General features: G+C 37.6%; 1 pseudogene; it reads left to right on the top strand.

The window, feature by feature from the left end:
- Nucleotides 1-622: 622 nt before the first annotated feature.
- Nucleotides 623-6,000, top strand: part of LOC143640942 (mucosa-associated lymphoid tissue lymphoma translocation protein 1-like) — a 108,305-nt pseudogene continuing 102,927 nt past the window's right edge.

Below are 6,000 nucleotides of genomic sequence, written 5' to 3'. Positions count from 1 at the left end.
CCAGCTGTAAGCAGGACCTCAGGTTTGCACTTGGGCGCTCTGGGGCAGACACTGACCTTAGGAGTCTGCGGAACGCCCACGCTCCACGTAACTTTTTCTGAAACATACTCTGGAAAGCTTGGCTTTTTCCTAGCAGAATGTGGGTTACCAGGGCTTCCGGAGCGACGCAGGACCCGGAAGTGGCTGGGGGAGAAAAAAAAAGGAAATAACACCACCCGTGAGCACTACGCTTTAGAGCAGTGCAGAGAACCCGAGAGGGCCCCGAGATGGAGAACTCGCAGGAGTCGAAGGACCAAAGGGCCGAAGAGGACACCTCGCGCACGGTGATTGGTTGGAGAAAACGTCTCTGATTGGCAGAAGAGTCACGAACCGGTCGGCCCCGGGTCGGGGCCTGGCATGAAGAGGTTACAGTGTCCAGGGGCCCCCTGGAAGCTGGGGCTCTCGGGGGCAGGGCTTAAGCTGCGGGTGGCCGCCACATCCGGCGCTCAGAGAAGCACCGCTGGGTGGCGATGAGGTGCCTCCGCACCTTGTTCGCCCTGAGCGGCCAGCAGCGGGACGACCTCGTGAGGCGGGAACCCTCGGGCCAGGTGGCTGTGTCCGGACTAGGACTGTAGGGCGGTGCATGCAGACAAACCTTTACCGCGGGCTCCGGAAGGCAGGTCGACCACAGTGCAAAGATGCGCCCGAGGGCCCGGTAAATTCAGGGTGGTGGTCTCTTGGGCCAGGCTCTCTCTCAGTTCTTCCCATCAGCTCTTAGGAGCACGCCCACCCCAGGGCCTCGAGTCAGAATTTCAGAGAGGGATCCGAAGGAAGAGCGCCCATCAGGCAGTGATGTGCAGCCCACTTTGGGAAGCGCCAAAGTTTGAACGAAATAGAGTAGTTTAAGAAGTAAAGATTTCCTGCACACAGTAGGTTTTAAGAACCTTTTAGTTCTTGTCACAAACCCCTTAGGAGAGTGCGCTCAGTCTTACCAGGAGTCTGTTGTTAAACACTGAGAACTTATTCTCTGAAAGTAGTGTTACAGAAGTTCCTTTTCATTTTTGCTTTTTTATTTTTTGACTTATATTTTATTTCAGGAATTATTCTATGGAACATATGTTACTCCACGTATGAAACATGAAAAGATAAAATGTACGCATGAACACCAATACAGTCTAAATTCATTTTTACATTAAAGATAACATAATTTGACATCATTATACCTGGAATATTGCCTTTTGTATGTTAAGGACCTTTAGTGGGGAGGGGCAGAGAGTTGGCCTGGATAAAGGATGATAACTACTTCAATTAATGAATCAAAGTTTTTTCCACCTGGTAAACCTAGAGTACAAATGAGATGGAGTGGAGAGTACAAGTTGATAGGGTTTGTAGTTCACTTAGGTATAGCAGAGGATTTCTAGACTGCAGCTGTTCAGTATGGTAGCCATTAACCACATGGGGTTAGTCTTAATTGAGGTCTGTTCTAAGTGTAAAATATGCACAGGTTTTTTTAAGACAAGGTATGGAGGAAGAAAATAAAGAATGTAAAATATTCTTTAATTTTATATTGATTATATGTTGAAATGAGAATGCTTTGAAAAATTTAAAATTATGCAATTTCCATAACATTTATACGGATACTTATGTTCTAGAGAGTAAGAAATTCCCTTTGAAGATGACTAAAGTCTTTCACTTAACAGTTGCAAAGTAGGCAGCTATGTGGCACTTATGGAATAACTCCCAGAAGTACTGTACTTAACTAAATTTTTGTTGGAGGGGAGAGAAGACTGGCATAGATTACATTTTCAGAGAGCAGTTCTAGTTCATGAAGCTTTGTATAGGTCACATGAGCATCAAGTTATGTATTGATAATAATGATAACCTACCTATGAAGACATTTGTGCTCTGTTAAATGAAATTGTTTAAGATAGGGAAATATGTATAACAGTCAAGACTTCTATTGAAAATATTTAAAGTAAGTTCTGGGTTTAACCTCTAGGTATAGTATACATCTTTAGTTTTGTAGTGGACTGGTAAGCTGAGGTTTCAAAAAAGTTTTGATTCCAGTTTTTAAAATATTTGCTTAAAAATATTTTCCACTTATTCATTTTTCACTTATTTAACAAAAACCTGTTGGGGGCCAGAAGTATTGCTTGGCAATATTGATAAAAATATGAACTAGACAGAAGATTTACAAGGCTCTTAACTTTCTAAGAGCTTATGAATATCAATTCAGGGACAGAATAACCAAGGCTTTTTTTGACTTTGAGTGAATGATTTACTTCTGTAAATGCAACACATTAGTTGTTTTAAACCTAGGATTTATGTATTCCTGCAGACATGCTATGAGTTTTTAGACTTGGCTGTAGGCTTAAGAACTAAAAGCCAGAATATATTTCATTCATTTACTGTGAGAACTTGAAAAAAATAAAATAAAATTGATTATTTCTTTACCTTTAAATACAAGAAAAACGTTTAAAAAATACAATAGCATCTTATATCCTCTTTTAGCCTTTTAGTGACTTTTAGATTCTAAGGAATTTAATAATAAAAATGTAAGGAAGACATTGATTTATGCCCCTAACATATTTTAAGATTGCTGACTTTATGAAGTTAAATTTATATTAGCATATTACATTGTTCTTAAATGAATATGTTTGATTTTTTTAGGAAAAAGTTGAACATAGATCTTATGTTATTTTACTATTGCTGCTATAACAAATTACCACAACGTTAACAGTTCAAAACAACACCAATTTATTATCTTAGAGTTCTGTACGCCAGACATCCAACTGGGTCTTAAAGAGCCAAAATCAAGCTATCTACTGGCCTGTTTTCTTTTGTGAAGTTTCAATCAAATAATCTATTTTTTGTTTTTTTGTTTTGTTTTAATTTTATTTTTTGCTTATTCAGGTCATTGGCAAAATTCAGTCCCTTGCTATTGTAGTACTGAGGTCTCTTTATTCCTTGCTGGCTGTCAGCTTCCAGAGGCTGCCCACATTTCTTGGATTGGGGCCTTCTTCCTGTCTTGTAGTTGGCAGTGATGGGTTCAGAGCTTCTCATCCTTCTAAGATTTTTCCTTTACTTCCATGGTTATGTCCCCCTGGTTATAGCCTTTTGAAAACCCATTTGAGTAGGTTGAGTCTCCCCTTTTCAAGGTTCATAACTTTAACCATATCGGCAAATTCCCCTTTACCAGGTTAAGGAAATATTCACAGGCTTCAAGGACTGGAGCACATTTTTCCAGACTCTAATTTCTCAAAATTAATATCCAAACTCCTTGGAAACACACCAAGACCTTTCATATACTCCAAATACTTTTTCTGCCCTTCTTTTGTTTGGTATTTACATAGCCATTGATTCTAATTTCTCCTTATTCTCATGTGCTCTTATTTTCTGAGGGAGGCCTATATGTTTATGGGAATAGGGACAGTCATATTCGGGGTCCTTGTCCATAATGTTCTCTAATACCACTCTAAAACTCCATTCCCTCTTGGCTGACATTGCCTTAATTCAGATCCTCATTCTTCCTTTAAGTCCTTTACTAACAAGATGGTGTCCTCTAGCCTTAGGTCTCTTTAGATTTCCTCTCTCCATTGCTCATTAGAATGATTTTTCAAAAAAATACAAAACTCCATATGTCATTCTCCTTCTTTAAAATTTTCAGTGTCCCCTCAGCCAATTCCTGAAATATTATGCCTTTTTCTGTGTGTCTTAGCACTAATTGTGTGCTTCTACTGGAAATGGAGATTGAACCCAGGAGTGCTTTACCAATGAGCTACATTGCCAGTCCTTTTTATTTATTTATTTATTCATTTTTACTTTAAGACATGGTCTTACTAAGTTGCTTTAGGGACTTGCTAAGTTGTTGAGGCTGGCCTTCAACTTGTAATCCTCCTGCTTCAGCCTCCCAAGTCACTAGGTTTACAGACATGCACCACCATACTAGGCCTACTGTAGTATTTAAGATGTCACACAATTGTTTAGATACTTTTCTTCCTTTTAAATCATTAACTCATTGAAAATGGGGTAATAAGAGATGGTTTTATTTGAATGAATTTATATTATTTTGTCATATATAAATTATTACATCATTTTGTCATTGTCTCTTGTCAATAATCTGTGAACTCTTCAAGAGGAAAGTCACTGGTTTATTTTTTTTCTTTCTCTGTGGCACAGGAGACACCTAGTGACTTTTGAATGAATGAATTCATAAAATAACCCAGAATACTGGATTATTTGTGGTCTGAATAAAAAATATATATACATATGAAACAATTTCCTGGGAATACATATGATTACATTATGATTGTTGTATATAATTTGGTAATTATTTTTAAAGAAATGTGGTGGCTAAAGCATGAACTTGGAGCCAAAGCATTTGAAGTGAATTCTGGCTTTTCCCCTTACAAACTATGCACTGTTAGGCAAGTTCAAAATCCCGTTCCTGTTATTTGTAAAATAAGGATAGTTCATTCTTTTTGTGTATGGTACTGGGCATTGAATCAAGGGGCACTCTACCACTGAGTTATGCCCCCCCCCACCATTTTTATTCAAGGAAAGATCTTGCTAAATTGCTGTGGCTGGCCTCAAACTTGTAATCCTCCTGCCTGAGCCTCCCGAGTCATTGGAATTACAAGCATGCACCACCATATCCTGCTGGATGGTTAATTCTTTAACTTTGTTAAATGACTAATATTTACAAAGCATCCATAACTATTTACCACATAGTAAATGTCCTACAAGTGTTTGTTAAATAAAAATAAAATAGTTTGTATTCTCATTTTTTTGATGATAAGTAATTGGTTATCATACAATGATTTAAAAAATAGCTCCATGATTTGTGTTGTTAGAGACTTTTACTTTTAATGATTCTTAATGTCTTATATTATAAAATGACCCTCTATATTCTTTACATATTTAGAGATTACTTTTGTATTATCCCTCTCATTAGGAGTTTACCTATGTTACCTTTGTATTATTCTTTCTATTGCTCTTATAACAAATTACCATGAACACAGTGACTTAAAACATTAGCTTATTAGTTTATTGTCCCACACTTCATCAGTCCAACACCATCAGCAACCTAAGATCATGTAGTCACTAGGCTGCCTTTCTTCTGAAGTCTCCAGGTCTTCCAAAGGCCTTCCACATTCTTTGCTTATAGCCACCTTCTTCCCCTTTAAAGCCAGCAATGTGGCATCTGTCTAATCATTCTGCTATGTCTCTGTCTCTGACTATAGCCAGGAAAATTTCTCTGCATTTAAGGATTCTTGTAATAAGACGGGGCCCTATTTCAAGATTTGTAATGAAATTACATGTGTAATGTCTCTTTTATTATTTAAAGTAATTTATTCACAAGGGTTTGAGTATGGACATTTTTGGAGGATCATTACTGTGCCTAACATACTTTATACTGTAAGTCAGTCATTGCTTAGACAAGTTCATAATCCCATTCTACGTGACCTTAGATTGGTGATGGTGCTGGACTGCTGAAGTGTGGGACAATAAACTAAACTAATGTTTTAAGTCACTGTGTTCATGGTAATTTGTTATAAGAGCAATAGAAAGAATAATACAAAGGGAACATAGGTAAACTCCTAATGAGAGGGATAATACAAAAGTAATCTCTAAATATGTAAAGAATATAGAGGGTCATTTTATAATATAAGATACATAGGTTGTATCTTCTGAAAAATACAGATAAAGTTTTCTAAATTGTGAATATAATGTCAGAATTGCCTAGATTTCTGATCCCTAGAATTTATGAACTAATGAATTATTTTTTGTTGTGTGTCATGGGTTATTGGAGACTGAACCCAGAAGTCCTCCATCACTGAACTATGAACCCAGTACTTTTATTTTTAGTTGGGTTCTCTGTAAGTTGCTAAGGCTGGCCTTGTGTTGCACTCCTTCTGCCTCAGCTTTCCTAGTCACTAGTAATTATAGGTATATGGGCCACCATGCCTGGCTAATGAATATTTTCCATTAATTTTGGGATAATTTGTTAGGCAGCAATAA

This window comes from Callospermophilus lateralis, unplaced genomic scaffold (genome assembly GCF_048772815.1).
Source record: "Callospermophilus lateralis isolate mCalLat2 unplaced genomic scaffold, mCalLat2.hap1 Scaffold_79, whole genome shotgun sequence".
NCBI classification, from domain to species: domain Eukaryota; kingdom Metazoa; phylum Chordata; class Mammalia; order Rodentia; family Sciuridae; genus Callospermophilus; species Callospermophilus lateralis.
This window is presented reverse-complemented; position numbering and strand designations above follow the sequence as displayed.